The sequence below is a fragment of the Liolophura sinensis genome, chromosome 7, assembly GCF_032854445.1.
Source record: "Liolophura sinensis isolate JHLJ2023 chromosome 7, CUHK_Ljap_v2, whole genome shotgun sequence".
In the NCBI taxonomy this organism is placed as follows: Eukaryota; Metazoa; Mollusca; class Polyplacophora; order Chitonida; family Chitonidae; genus Liolophura; species Liolophura sinensis.
This window is the reverse complement of record NC_088301.1, coordinates 18,286,477-18,303,102: the sequence shown is the minus strand read 5'-3', so window position 1 is coordinate 18,303,102 and position 16,626 is coordinate 18,286,477. Positions and strand designations below refer to the sequence as shown.

At 40.0% G+C, this 16,626-nt stretch overlaps 1 protein-coding gene across 1 annotated transcript in view; it reads right to left on the bottom strand.

Moving 5' to 3' along the window:
• The window catches only part of LOC135469689 (uncharacterized), a 352,608-nt gene that overhangs the window by 294,611 nt on the left and 41,371 nt on the right, over window positions 1-16,626 (bottom strand). The gene's annotated exons all lie outside the window — the stretch shown is intronic.

The following is a 16,626-nucleotide window of genomic DNA, read 5'->3' as shown; positions in this document are numbered from 1 at the left end:
ATTAAACGATGTGACAAAGAGAAAATATAAATATAAGCGTCAAGTCCGACATTCCTATACCATTCGTAGTCCGTAAAGGGCGTTCCAAGTCGATAATCGCAAGATCCATTTCCACAACAACGTTCAACACTAAAACACCTGATACCCAACCAAAGAGTATCAGTTCTGCTCCGTGTCCAAAGGGTGATGTTTCGTTTAGGTTTGGCGTTCGGTCAGGACGATATTTGTGGACACAAGCGTCTTGTTTTAGCCGCCCTCCTTGTCCTTGTCCTGCATGGGTGTAGACATTTGTCCTAGCTGAATGTACTAAATTCAGAGAATTTACCGAACATTGCAGGACCATCTGATTAATAACAGACTCTTTCATTTGGGAATTTTTTTTTACCAAGTCTGACTTGCTAAGGAACAATAGTGCAAAGTCACAATATTTTCTTCAAGCTTTGACTCTCCCGAGTTGGTTTTCTTGCCAGCTCACCTTGAGAAGTTACTGCAGTATACCGCCATGTACGCAATGTAACACGGGCAACCGTTCTCATTTCCGTTTTCATAAATGTGTGGTTCATATTAAATGCATCGGTGTTACACTAAAAAAAAAACACCAAATAAAATGTATCGATCTCTTTTTATCTACTATAATAAACCACACTGACAATCGAGAACTAACAAGTTTTTTGACGTGACAGCCAGTTATCACGTGAAGCTTTCAGTGCTAGTTATTGGCCAAGTTCATAAGGCCTTCTGCAACATGGTTACTCAGAGTGAATAATCTGTGAGTGCTATATCCCCAATGCTGAACCTCATCTTTTCCGCTTTCAAAACTTTATAGAAATTTTTACACATTTTTCTGTGATAGCTGTGCCCTATATCATTTTTTCTCTGAATGTATAGTGGCAGACTTTATGTTCATTTTAATGAGGCGTCGATTCACAGCAACATAACAGTTAGATAGCTGGTAGGTTTGTCTAAAACCACACATACACGTAGCATCTACGGCATACGCATTTCCTCTTAAATATTAAGTAAGATACTGCGTAAGTAGCCTCCATTTTACATTTTCTGCACCACCCTCGTACCCTCTTAAAAGAATTATGTACAAATCTGCACATCCACAATGACGTGTCCCTGCGGTACACACATATATACACAAGTTCATGTAGATGTGGACTTTTGCCACAACACTGTCTACCACTGAAACACAGTAAAGTGGGAGTTTTGATTTAATCAACATACCACGGATTTTAAATGCTTCACATGTTCGCAATGCTGTGGCGAATCATGCGAATGCCCCCAAACCATACTAAATATAACTAAAGACGTACAGCGTGTAGAGTAAATCCAGACCAGTGACGACAGTGTGATATCTGACAAATGGTCACACGTAACCGATTAAATACAACCTCTTGCCAGTTTACCTCAGATAGGGTTTATATTCTAACAGTCAATGCTTAAATAGTTGCAAATTACGCGCCCAACTCTCTTAACAAGGAGTACAGCCATTTCGGAACAAGTATTGTTGTGTAATTGCAAAAAAATCAGGCGTCAACTGTATGTGGATATTTAAAAACTGTGAACGTCTCACTAAAGAACCAGACGCTCTAATACACATACTGTATAAGGACATACCTACTTGTTATTTCTCCACTCTCTATTCCACGACTCCTCACACGGATGTAATCGATAGAACTTCATCACTAATTATTTAGCTTAGTTTAGTTTATTTACCTACTGTCAGACAGACAGCAAGATTACACAGATGATAACAAAATAGATGGTAACAGATATGAATGACGAGAAGAAAAATGACTGACAGTATGCAGACGCATAAAAGAACAGATAATAAAACTGTATAGATTAATAACCAAACACGTGAGCGCCAAAAGACGCCAAAAAGTCTGAATAAAGACATGCTAATAGGACAAGTCTCTGCATTTGGTTTTAAAAAGTTGTAAATCGGTAAAAATAGCAATGTCCGATCTGAAGGATAATTTGTCTAAAATATCCTAGAATCCTATTGAAGCATGGTTCTTCGGCAACCATTAACGACTAGATGGAGAGTAAAACCGACTCTAAGCGGGATGCCCGGACAGGTGCTCTGTAAAATACTTTTTTTGATAAATATGTGCAATTGCGTTTTTAAAAATCCGAGGAATCCGAAAGCTTTACTTACAATATTTGTAACATGTGTCGAGAAGTTTAATTTATCAGTCAGATATACACAATAAAGGACGACCCTAGTGTGTAATAGAACCGAAGATGGCTTTGTTGCCTCTGACGATAATATAGCGGTGACCAGTTTGATTAAACACCGAAACATATGTAAATGACGTGCCGCTGCAGCCATCTCACTCTAAATGTCTACTTTTTGCTGATGGCGTACTGATGATCTGCTGGCTTTAAACTATCCATATATAGCAACTGCTGTGAAAGATATTTACCCTCCATATGGTACATCTTATCTGAATGTGTATTTGCACAAGAACCAAAACGGTTTCCTCTATCGCAGGCTTTAGGACGAGAGGGATAGTTTCAATTTTGACATGATAAATTATCCTTATTTGGGCAGCAATATACCAAAGGATCCTGCATGTGGCCTGTAGCATTTGTTAGATCCTGCGTGCTGTGTGACAATTTCAATCAAAGTCAAAAGTCAGTACTGCAAAAACTATTTTGTCACGGTTCACTTCTTCACTCGAAGTTTCTTAAGTTTTGCAATGAGTATAGTTCTCTTGTACGTAAATATAGAAAGAGCGCCCGGTGCATATTTCGCACTCTGCTACATGTTTATATCTATTTTCACTTAACCCAAGGCTATTGTGTGTACATTCATCGTGTTAAATTACATCTCCACGTTGGGTATATGAACAGTTGCAACCAAAGCTCAACTCAGATACATATTTTGTTACCGAGAACACGACATAATACACGATTTGAAGACTGATTTTACTCAGTCGCCTAGACCATCCCTTGCGTCTTTCCAACATCACTGAAAACCGTTGACAGCTTTTCTTTGCATGATTCCGTCCCATGTTCGTACTTAATATACTTTGTGAATTTTTTGGTGGTATGCGTTGTACGTCGTCTTTGGGAATTGGCCTTGTGATTATTGACCTGGAGCGTCCTTGTTGGTTAATGGCTGGTATACGAATGTCTGTTTCGACACAGAGATCCCCACCGTAATGGCTTTAGCAGAATTAGGGGGAAAATGCAGTGATGTGAATTGCAATTTATGAGACCTCACTCAACGTACCGGATAAGAACATTTCCACTCAAGACTTATACAAGGGTTACCAGTCATGGAAGTTTCTTCCTTCATCGAGTTGACTAAATATCTCAATCATGACATTTATGTAAAATTCGCGGAAACCGTATAACAACATAGTATAGATATCCGGATGGGTACAAGTTGTCTTCTTTTTGGCTAATTTATACCTGCTCTGCTAAGAATACGACTATGTGCAGAAACTATAAGAGTAATCCTCTCCAGATCCGATCTTTCTCATTCACAAAACGGTATATTGATTATCTGCCAGCTTTAAACGATCAGCATATAAAAAAAACTGCGAGAGATATATATCCACCTTCGTAGGAAGGAAACTACAGACTTTCCCGATTGTACGTGTTATCTGGACCAGTAGATGTACAAAGACCAAAACGTTTTCTTCTCACCCAGGTTTTACGACAATCGGGACAGTTTGAACTATGACATTTTAAATTTTCCACCAAACACCTTCACTCGAAGATTCTTAAGTTTCACAATGAGTACAATTCTCGTGTAAGTATGTATGGACTGAGCGTCCAGAACATTGGCAGCTTCATGATGGTGTCTAAAGCCTGCTTAACCCAGGGATTGAGTATGTATATTCATTGTGTTGCATTAGACCACCACGTTGGATTTAAGAAAAGTTCCAATTAAAGAGTAACTGAGATACATATTTTATTATCAGCAACTTAATATACTAGCGTCTTCTCAACATCAATTAAATCTGTTGACTGCTTGTCTTTGCAAGAATCCGTCCTGATTCCGCACTTTATATTCTTTTTTTTAGTTTTTTTTTCGTGGTTTGTCTTAAACGTAGTTTTAAAAATTAACCCGCCCATTATTGACTTGGAACGTCCAGTTTGATTGACCGCTGACTGCCAAACCATTGAATATGGAGTCAAATGTGTGAAACCTTTACACCCATAACACGACGGGGTACAAGAAAAAAAACCCCGCAGAAATACAGAGTGACAGAGGAATGAAGAAATTACAAGTATGCTGAGTACATGCAATGTATATAAATCGTTCACTCACGTGTTTTACAGTTCATCTCCATGTATCCCGGCAGGCATCGCGCCTGGCCTACTACATTTTGCGGACATGTCCCGAATGTCCCTTGACATGACAATGTCCCTTGGGTACAGTTTCCACACGTCTCTGTACAGTCTGGTCCGTACGACCCGGCGCTACATTCTGTAAACACACACACCAATCACATACACGCACAAATCACTATTACTAGTTTATGGAATAAACAGGTAAAGTGGAAAGTAATTTCACCCAGCAATATGATGTGCAGGCCTAACATTGTGGCCACGTTACGATCTTCTCTCCGCCTGAAAGGTTTGGATGCTTCCATGACAGTTTGTTAATCTCTTAGCGCTTCGATTAAATATCTGCATGGCATGAGGCGGTATTACCTATAAAAATTGTGGTAAATATTCCAGTAGGAGATGGTACATATTCCTGTATCCCAAGCTTTCAGAGACACACACCTTCATCAAGGATACAGTGTATGATAACTGCACAGAGACATACCCTTGTCTAACTTTTGAAACCGAACAAAGCAGTGTAAACATGTGTGGATTAGTTTCCCTTGTGAGTTTTCGTCAGGTTGTGATCTAGTTAGGTGTTGGTCTGTTTGGGGATATGGAGTTGTTCTCCTTGCGAATTTTCGTCAGGTTGTGATCTAGTTAGGTGTTGGTCTGTTTGGGTATATGGACTAGTTCTCCTTGTGAGTTTTCGTCAGGTTGTGATCTGGTTAGGTGTTGGTCTGTTTGGGTATATGGACTAGTTCTCCTTGTGAGTTTTCGTCAGGTTGTGATCTAGTTAGGTGTTGGTCTGTTTGGGGATATGGACTAGTTCTCCTTGTAAGTTTTCGTCAGGTTGTGATATAGTTAGGTGTTGGTCTGTTTGGGTATATGGACTAGTTCTCTATGTGAGTTTTCGTCTGGTTGTAACCTAGTTAGGTGTGGGTTTGTTTAGGGATATGACCTAGTTCTCCTTGTCAGTTTTCGTCAGGTTGTGATCTAGTTAGGTGTTGGTCTGTTTGGGGATATGGACTAGTTCTCCATGTGAGTTTTCGTCAGGTTGTGATCTAGTTAGGTGTTGGTCTGTTTGGGGATATGGACTAGTTCTCCATGTGAGTTTTCGTCAGGTTGTGATCTAGTTAGGTGTTGGTCTGTTTGGGGATATGGACTAGTTCTCCATGTGAGTTTTCGTCAGGTTGTGATCTAGTTAGGTGTTGGTCTGTTTGGGGATATGGACTAGTTCTCCATGTGAGTTTTCGTCAGGTTGTGATCTAGTTAGGTGTTGGTCTGTTTGGGGATATGGACTAGTTCTCCTTGTGAGTTTTCGTCAGGTTGTGATCTAGTTAGGTGTTGGTCTGTTTGGGGATATGGACTAGTTCTCCATGTGAGTTTTCGTCAGGTTGTGATCTAGTTAGGTGTTGGTCTGTTTGGGGATATGGACTAGTTCTCCATGTGAGTTTTCGTCAGGCTGTGATCTAGTTAGGTGTTGGTCTGTTTGGGGATATGGACTAGTTCTCCTTAAGAGCTTTCGTCAGGTTGTGATCTAGTTAGGTGTTGGTCTGTTTGGGGATATGGACTAGTTCTCCTTGTGAGTTTTCGTCAGGTTGTGATCTAGTTAAGTGTTGGTCTGTTTGGGTATATGGAGTTGTTCTTTGTGTGAGTTTTCGTTAAGTTGTGATCTAGTTAGGTGTTGGTCTCTTTGGGTATATGAACTAGTTCTACTTGTGAGTTTTCGTCAGGTTGTGATCTAGTTAGGTGTTGGTCAATTTGGGGATATGGACTACTTCTCCATGTGAGTTTTCGTCAGGTTGTGATGTAGTTAGGTGTTGGTCTGTTTGGGTATATGGACTAGTTGTCCTTGTGAGTTTTCGTCAGTTTGTGATCTAGTTAGGTGTTGGTCTGTTTGGGGATATGGACTAGTTCTCCTTGTAAGTTTTTGTCAGGTTGTGATCTAGTTAGCTGTTGGTCTGTTTGGGGATATGGCCTAGTTCTCCATGTGAGTTTTTGTCAGGTTGTGATCTAGTTAGGTGTTGGCCTGTTTGGGGATATGGCCTAGTTCTCCATGTGAGTTTTCGTCAGGTTGTGATCTAGTTAGGTGTTGGCCTCTTTGGGGATATGGACTAGTTCTCCATGTAAGTTTTCGTCAGGTTGTGATCTAGTTAGGTGTTGGCCTGTTTGGGTATATGGACTAGTTCTCCTTGTGAGTTTTCGTCAGGTTGTAATCTAGTTAGGTGTTGGTCTGTTTGGGGATATGACCTAGTTCTCCTTGTGAGTTTTCGTCAGGTTGTGATCTAATTAGGTGTTGGTCTGTTTGGGTATAAGGACTAGTTCTCCTTGTGAGTTTTCGTCAGGTTGTGATCTAGTTAGGTGTTGGCCTGTTTGGGTATATGGACTAGTTCTCCTTGTGAGTTTTCGTCAGGTTGTAATCTAGTTAGGTGTTGGTCTGTTTGGGTATATGACCTAGTTCTCCTTGTGAGTTTTCGTCAGGTTGTAATCTAGTTAGGTGTTGGTCTGTTTGGGGATATGACCTAGTTCTCCTTGTGAGTTTTCGTCAGGTTGTGATCTAGTTAGGTGTTGGCCTGTTTGGGTATATTGACTAGTTCTCCTTGTGAGTTTTCGTCAGGTTGTGATCTAGTTAGGTGTTGGTGTGTTTGGGGATATGACCTAGTTCTCCTTGTGAGTTTTCGTCAGGTTGTGATCTAGTTAGGTGTTGGTCTCTTTGGGTATATGAACTAGTTCTCCTTGTCAGTTTTCGTCAGGTTGTGATCTAGTTAGGTGTTGGTGTGTTTGGGGATATGGACTACTTCTCCATGTGAGTTTTCGTCAGGTTGTGATGTAGTTAGGTGTTGGTCTGTTTGGGTATATGGACTAGTTGTCCTTGTGAGTTTTCGTCAGTTTGTGATCTAGTTAGGTGTTGGTCTGTTTGGGGATATGGACTAGTTCTCCTTGTAAGTTTTTGTCAGGTTGTGATCTAGATAGCTGTTGGTCTGTTTGGGGATATGGCCTAGTTCTCCATGTGAGTTTTTGTCAGGTTGTGATCTAGTTAGGTGTTGGCCTGTTTGGGGATGTGGACTAGTTCTCCTTGTCAGTTTTCGTCAGGTTGTGATCTAGTTAGGTGTTGGTCTGTTTGGGGATATGGACTAGTTCTCCTTGTGAGTTTCCGTCAGGTTGTGATCTAGTTAGGTGTTGGTCTCTTTGGGGATATGGACTAGTTCTCCATGTGAGTTTTCGTCAGGTTGTGATCTAGTTAGGTGTTGGTCTGTTTGGGTATATGGCCTAGTTCTCCATGTGAGTTTTCGTCAGGTTGTGATCTAGTTAGGTGTTGGTCTGTTTGGGGATACGGCCTAGTTCTCCATGTGAGTTTTCGTCAGGTTGTGATCTAGTTAGGTGTTGGTCTGTTTGGGTATATGGACTAGTTCTCCTTGTGAGTTTTCGTCAGGTTGTGATCTAGTTAGGTGTGGATCTGTTTGGGGATATGGATTAGTTCTCCTTGTGAGTTTTCGTCAGGTTGTGATCTAGTTAGGTGTGGATCTGTTTGGGGATATGGATTAGTTCTCCTTGTGAGTTTTCGTCAGGTTGTGATCTAGTTAGGTGTTGGTCTGTTTGCGGATATGGTCTAGTTCTCCATGTGAGTTTTCGTCAGGTTGTGATCTAGTTAGATGTTGGTCTGTTTGGGTATATGGACTAGTTCTCCTTGTGAGCTTTCGTCAGGTTGTGATCTAGTTAGGTGTGGATCTGTTTGGGGATATGGACTAGTTCTCCTTGTGAGTTTTCGTCAGGTTGTGATCTAGTTAGGTGTTGGTCTGTTTGGGGATACGGCCTAGTTCTCCATGTGAGTTTTCGTCAGGTTGTGATCTAGTTAGGTGTTGGTCTGTTTGGGTAAATCGAGTAGTTCTCCTTGTGAGTTTTCGTCAGGTTGTGATCTAGTTAGGTGTGGATCTGTTTGGGTATATGGGCTAGTTCTCCTTGTGAGTTTTCGTCAGGTTGTAATCTAGTTAGGTGTTGGTCTGTTTGGGGATATGGACTAGTTCTCCATGTGAGTTTTCGTCAGGTTGTGATCTAATTAGGTGTTGGTCTGTTTGGGTATATGGACTAGTTCTCCTTGTGAGTTTTCATCAGGTTGTGATCTAGTTAGGTGTTGATCTGTTTGGGTATATTGACTAGTTCTCCTTGTGAGTTTTCGTCAGGTTGTGATCTAGTTAGGTGTTGGTCTGTTTGGGGATATGGACTAGTTCTCCTTGTGAGTTTTCGTCAGGTTGTGATCTAGTTAGGTGTTGGTCTGTTTGGGTATATGGACTAGTTCTCCTTGTGAGTTTTCGTCAGGTTGTGATCTAGTTAGGTGAGGTTCTGTTTGGGGATATGGACTAGTTCTCCTTGTGAGTTTTCGTCAGGTTGTGATCTAGTTAGGTGTTGGTCTGTTTGGGGATACGGCCTAGTTCTCCATGTGAGTTTTCGTCAGGTTGTGATCTAGTTAGGTGTTGGTCTGTTTGGGTATATGGACTAGTTCTCCTTGTGAGTTTTTGTCAGGTTGTGATCTAGTTAGGTGTGGATCTGTTTGGGTATATGGACTAGTTCTCCTTGTGAGTTTTCGTCAGGTTGTGATCTAGTTAGGTGTTGGTCTGTTTGGGGATATGGCCTAGTTCTCCATGTGAGTTTTCGTCAGGTTGTGATCTAATTAGGTGTTGGTCTGTTTGGGTATATGGACTAGTTCTCCTTGTGAGTTTTCGTCAGGTTGTGATCTAGTTAGGTGTTGGTCTGTTTGGGGATATGGACTAGTTCTCCATGTGAGTTTCCGTCAGGTTGTGATCTAGTTAGGTGTTGGTCTGTTTGGGGATACGGCCTAGTTCTCCATGTGAGTTTTCGTCAGGTTGTGATCTAGTTAGGTGTTGGTCTGTTTGGGTATATGGACTAGTTCTCCTTGTGAGTTTTTGTCAGGTTGTGATCTAGTTAGGTGTGGATCTGTTTGGGTATATGGACTAGTTCTCCTTGTGAGTTTTCGTCAGGTTGTGATCTAGTTAGGTGTTGGTCTGTTTGGGGATATGGCCTAGTTCTCCATGTGAGTTTTCGTCAGGTTGTGATCTAGTTAGGTGTTGGTCTGTTTGGGGATACGGCCTAGTTCTCCATGTGAGTTTTCGTCAGGTAGTGATCTAGTTAGGTGTTGGTCTGTTTGGGTATATGGAGTAGTTCTCCTTGTGAGTTTTCGTCAGGTTGTGATCTAGTTAGGTGTGGATCTGTTTGGGTATATGGACTAGTTCTCCATGTGAGTTTTCGTCAGGTTGTGATCTAGTTAGGTGTTGGTCTGTTTGGGGATACGGCCTAGTTCTCCATGTGAGTTTTCGTCAGGTTGTGATCTAGTTAGGTGTTGGTCTGTTTGGGTATATGGACTAGTTGTCCTTGTGAGTTTTCGTCAGGTTGTGATCTAGTTAGGTGTTGGTCTGTTTGGGGATATGGACTAGTTCTCCTTGTGAGTTTTCGTCAGGTTGTGATCTAGTCAGGTGTTGATCTGTTTGGGGATGTGGATTAGTTCTCCTTGTGAGTTTTCGTCAGGTTGTGATCTAGTTAGGTGTTGGTCTGTTTGGGGATGTGGACTAGTTCTCCTTGTGAGTTTTTGTCAGGTTGTGATCCAGTTAGGTGTTGGTCTGTTTGGGGATATGGCCTAGTTCTCCATGTGAGTTTTCGTCAGGTTGTGATCTAGTTAGGTGTTGGTCTGTTTGGGGATATGGACTAGTTCTCCTTGTGAGCTTTCGTCAGGTTGTGATCTAGTCAGGTGTTGATCTGTTTGGGGATGTGGATTAGTTCTCCTTGTGAGTTTTCGTCAGGTTGTGATCTAGTTAGGTGTTGGTCTGTTTGGGGATGTGGACTAGTTCTCCTTGTCAGTTTTCGTCAGGTTGTGATCTAGTTAGGTGTTGGTTTATTTGGGGATTTGGACTAGTTCTCCATGTGAGTTTCCGTCAGGTTGTGATCTAGTTAGGTGTTGGTCTATTTGGGTATATCATTCAAATGTCGTGGGCAATACATAGATTAAGTCACATGTACATGTATATATATCCTGTTCTCAAATGGACAGAGGATGGATCGGGAATAATTATTTCTAAATTTTTTTTACTGTGTCCTCCAGAATATAGCACTTATGTCACGACACATGAAGGTGTGAGTGGATCGGGTTGAGAAGATGGATGGGGCGCTGCCAAACTAATCTGCATGTGTAATTAACCTAAAGGACAAAAGATCTGACCTTAGGCTTACTGTGAAAACGGGGCGAAGAAATTCCTAGCTGGAAAATAGGTCAAACTAGCTGAAACGACAGAGAAAACGGATGAGACGAGGTAGGAAGCAAAGCGAAAACATTCCCATGACTCAGATCCACCGTCGATTAGAAAGGGTGAAGTCAAAACAAAACCGCGGAACTTTGCTTATCCATCGGCAGTCGGATTGTGAGAGTTATGGAGGAACTGATGGAAAAATCTGCCCAAAATGCTGTGAAAAAAAGCTATAAATTCGGCGATCGACCATGGCCAAACTTATAGATGTAATCAAGTTAAGCCATTCTCCCGGGCGACGACATTAAAGATGTACTACACAAACTGAAAACCAATATAGAAAAGATTAAAACGTATGAAAATAAATTTACTTCAATGCATAGCGAAAAAGAACATCTCAAGTCCCAGGCTTAAGTAACGGGTAAATCTATTCCATCGTTGAAATAGGAAAACGAACAACTGATAAAACGATAAAGCTGAACAATACAGTCGTCGAACATTCTTACGCATTAGTGGCCTCGAAGTACAAGAGAATGAGTCCACCTGTGAAGCTGTATGCGAATTAGCACAACGTGCCTCTAACGGTAAATAATCTATCTTGCTCGCATTTCATCGGAGTAAAGAAATCACAGATAATCTTGCAATTTATCTTATTCCGAAAAAAGACTGAATTCCTGACAGCTCGTCGCGCCCTAAAAACACTCTGATGAAACAAACATCATCTGCATTAATGAAAACCTGACCAAACACCGCTATTTCTTACTTATAGACATGCTGAAACTAAGGAAAAATGGAAAAAACTGTTCATGGAAATATTGTCTACCGAAAAGTTAGGAACTGCTAAAAATATCGAACATAAGGAAGACCTTATTGGTGTCTGAACATGACACCTCCCCTTGGACATCATCTTACATCTATATCTTCAATGTGTATATTTATGTTTTTATTTCCGCCTAGATCTTTTACAGAATCTCAGCCTAATTCAGTGTATTCCACAGTACTACTGGGGACTGGAGCGAGCATTGTATACATATTGTATATAGCACCCGACCTCCCCAAGCTTAACACAGAGCTATGGACTGTATATCACCTAACTTCATGAATCCTGTTCTGTGCACTAGGATTCGAAATCCTATGTGTTTTTAATTAAGCAGTCTTCCATGTATGGCTTCTCTCTTGTAAAACACCTTCCTCCTAAAGTAGGGAAAACTTATCGGGCCGGTATGTGCAGTCAGAATAATGAAGATATAAAAATCATGTGTTCTTCTCCTTGATATTATATTATTTACTATGTGTGGCCTAAATGAGTATCGAGCGGAAATCGGGGCCTGGTATAACTGTATGTCATATAAAGATAGCCTATTCCTTGTGAAACTCTACAAATTGTTTGGCGATGCAACAATAAGCGGCCTTGTTCTTGTCAGTTTTTTAACTGCCATTCGTAATCAACATTTCCTTGCCATTTGGCTAATGTTCCTTACATTACAGTATGGAGATATCCACCATAACCCTGGGCCATAATTTACACGACATGAAATGCTGCCATTTAAACGCAAGAAGCTTAGTGTCGGTGAATAATAATGGACTCTCGACAAACTCAAAACTTGACGAAATGAATACTGTCTTATGCATACAGAATAACTACGACATAATCAATGTGACAGACACGTGGTTCAGTTACACTAATCAGAAAACTGATCTGAGTTATAACATTCACGTTACATTCAACAATTGTAAAAGTTCAGTTTACGTGGTAGCCATGTGGCCAGTCTTTAGTGCAATGATCTCAGTTATACCATCTACCTTACATTCAACAATCTCGACACTTGAGTTTACGTGGTAGCCATGTGATCAGTCGTTGTCAAGCTGCCAAGCATTAAGGGGTTGATACCAATGAATTGTTGGTAATTATATGGAGAAGTTAATATTTATTAATATTTATTAACAAATATTTATTAACATTATTAGATATAACGGCTGGAAAATTTTACTTTGCAGTAACACGAATTCAACGTTCGGTAAAGGAAAAAGAAAGCTAAAATATGAAGTAGGGTAAATCATACAGACAACCGAAAACTATGCGTAAAAATACATTCATTTAATTTTTCATATTTATTAAACGTGTTGAAGACATTTAAATATTTGGACACTATGCTGAGCCATACTGACGTCACAACACCTTGTTTTCCTGATGTTCACCAGAAGGAAGGAATTTTGGGAAACATTAATTCAGTGATCTTTTACGCCAAGATAACTAGAATTATTTCAACAATCAGTTTCGTGATTAGAGTTAAGAAAAACTTCCTGTGACGTCAAAGTTCCTAAACTCTGATAGTATGTTCCATAAAGAATTCAAATGTTCGAACCCCTTTAACTCTTTTCATAAACATATAAAAAATAAATTAAAGTATAGCCATTCATAGTTTTAAGTGGTCTATTTAGTGATGCCTTCTTTGATTTCTAGAGGTATTTTCCTTTAACGTATAGGTCGTTAAGATGATAACGGTATCTTAGCATTGAACAGATTAGTGTCCAGATTCATTATTTAGTCATAAATAGCTACCCTGTGTGTATTGTTAAATTGAGTGTAAGAAAATATTGAAAAAGCGTAAGTTAATCTGAGTAATATGGCACTTAAAATCACAAGGTAATGAGGTTGGTATTGTGCAATCTTTAGACGGCTTTTAAGGCTTGCTGACGTCAATGCGTCAATGCAAACTACCCAAACTGCATAATGAACTAGTCTTTGCAAGGGACAGTCATCAGGCACCACCTACAGTGTAAACTCATATAGAACATTTACGTAACAGCATGGTGACACCGAAAACTATTGCGAATCCGTGGCTGTGACAGCGCGATAGAAACACAATCTATTTTCTCATTAATTGTGGCAGAAAGCCAACTTTTGTTGTTTGAGTAAATTGTCTTGCTATCTGAAATTGTTGTTTATCGATTCTGGATCGTGTATGGATACAAGATAAGAACATGCTTTCTAACGTCATGTTATAAATGGACTATGAAGAATTATGACCAGTAAAACAATGTGCTGAGGAACAGATGTGTTGAACTTCATTGCGTGCTAGAGGTCACTCACATTATTAAGTAATGCACCGAGGTTGGGATTTGCTGCATTACTGTAATGGGCCAAGAACAATGAATCCCCCGCCCGAGTCACTGTCCATAATCTGACACACTCAGTGTTATATCCAAAGATTATATCTCAAAATCCTTATAAATAAGGTGACTACTAATACTTAATAATAATGTTGTAACCTATACAGAGTACAACCGATTGGATTCTCATTGGCTAAAAGCCTTAAAGGTGTTGCACTAAAACTTCATGTAACACCGTCATGAAGTATCAACCACGATACGTACATGTATTATATGCAAATAAGTGTGGCTTAGCAGACAGGAAAGAGCATACACTGACGCTCATTATTACGTAACGTTTTTGTACTATTTGCTTGAAATGACACCGTGCGATTCTTAGAAAAAGAATCGACAATTGTTACATTACTAAAGACATTTTTAAGTAGTAGAAAGAACTCGAAACAGTTGCTTGTCGTTTCTCCATTACAGAATGCTGATGGACAGTACATCTCTGTACGCTTCATCGCCGACGTCCTCTTCCGTGATATATTTATATTGTGCATGTACACGACTGTAATCGGAATGCATAATAACACGTATCGGTAGTTGTCATCGCATATAGGTGTGAATTTAGAATCTCTCGGGGAATAGAATGATATTTATTGTGAAACGGGCAGAGGAAAAAATAGTAAATAAATAATAAATTTTAAAATAAAATCACGAAATGTACAGTGTAACATGGGGTGAAGCTATGGCTTACCCGTCCGTATTGCCAGTGCGGGTGGATTAAGATCAAATTCAACGTCTGTAAACTCGGAATCTGAAGTCTGGCCAGAGATGTCAGTGTCATAGATGGGAATTTGAACGTTGTCAACTATGAGTTCAAATTGGTACGTCAGAATATTTTCTTGTGTGTAGCTAGAATCCATCTCAGAAATGACATAGTTTTGACACGGAATTCCCAATTTATTTAGGCCAGCTAGACTTGGGCTGGCAATGTATAGATTCACCCGCTGAGACGTACCGGCCGGCCAGCCAGCCAACTAGAGATCGGATAGGGTAGTAAATCTACTGTTTTTTGTTGAAAATGTAGTATGCTATTTCTCAGAAGCCCTCCCGGTAACAGACTGTTTAAACAGGTCGTAATCTTTATAATCAGGGCTTGTGGCTAAATCTGGCCGGCAATCCTTTAAGGTATCGTATGGGGTTTTAGGGGTTCCAACAGCTGGGCAATGACGTTACAGTGAACTAAATTGTAACAACAGCATCGACTCTATACGATTATCTTTTGGCTGAAATCGGATTCGTTCGCAAAGAGATTTATTCGTAAATGATATGGTTTTCTCTCCATTTTGATAAAGGAGATTGGTATGCTGATTGAAAATGTGTACTTCAAGTGTGTGTGTGTGTTTTATTTTTAATAATGATAGAAAGCAACCAACCACTATTATGAATCGCTAATATGTCCAATGTTTTGGCAAAAGGACATGATGCATAATGAAATAGGCACGTTACCAATCCATGAATCAAAAGAAACAGCCATTTTTAAAATGTTGACGGTTTGTTGATTTAGTTCCAGTGTTTTCACTCGGGCATACATTAGGCTGTATCGTGCAATTTAGTTTTTTTGTGCAGCACATGTGTTCATAATTCCTGTACGGAAATACATACCGATCATACACCTGTCACCGTGATATCCTGCCGCACATCTCGGTTGTCCACGGAAACATATTCCTGTGGTCCCGTCACAGACACCATTTATCCAGCAATGGCCACAGGGTTGGCGACAGTCTGCACCCCACGAGCCAGTCATACACGCTGCAGCAAGAAACGTAGATAATATTGTACGTTTGCAAAATGGTTGGCCTGGTAACTGATATTGCATTTATACTAAATGTTTATACTAATTGCAATCACACCTCAAAAACCTTGTTTGAAATCGGAAAGAAGAAAAATATACAGTATCTCACATGATGCTATATTTAACAATTCAAGTTAGAATTTTAAGAGACTGAGTAGAACTAAAATATAAACAAATATAGCTGCATGATCAGTGAAGCCGGGGCTCAAGTTAGTGTTTTCGGCCTATGTGGCGTCACTTTCGGTTAACTAAATAGTGTCTACGCAATGGGATATAAACAAGTTAATTAGAAACCGTACATTCTCCATAGTCATGATTACAGTCCATGTACACTATATAGCATGGTGATGTGAATGTACTAAAGGTTGTATATGGATCTTTGGACATTTTTAGGCCAAACTGGATAGGTGTATACAACAGTGATTTTCGCCTTTACAGCTGTAACAGTTTGAAGTTACGAGACCTGCAAATATCGGTTAGAGGCTGGGATGGGGAATGGGTGGGTAGGGATTTAGGGATGCTTTTTGTGCTTTGCTCGCAATTTGCGCAATTTGGTTTAAAAATTATTTGTGTAATAGATCAATTCGCGTATGTATAAATCTCAGTTGAATCAGGTATTGAGAGTATTTATTTTAGGGCGTTTCAAGGGTCAACCTTGGTGCACTTCTATTTCTTATCTATCCTAAATATATTAACATCGATAATTAATGTCTAATTATTACCTTTGCCAGCGAAACGTCTCTTTTTGAACCTATAAGAACAATTCCACAGCCAAAATTGTTAGAGACCTTCAACGTTTATTGGACTGAGCGTTACCTTTAACGCTCAAACAACTTTATCGTTGTTCACTTCTGTTAAAAGTAAACAAAACAGTTGCAAAATGCTGTGTTGCCATCACATATAACATACAAGAACGTTAACCATGTCATGTCTAGAGTTTGCGAATAGAGCTCCCTGTTTCCCAGGTCTGTAAATATATTGTGTATCATGCCTATATTACTGTATGCACATAGAATAATTTTTTTTGTGTGGGGTTGGGAGGCGGGGGGTGGGGGGGGGGTATAGCAAAATGCTATGTTATATGTAATGCTGAATTACAACATTGTCCATGACTGCCAAACT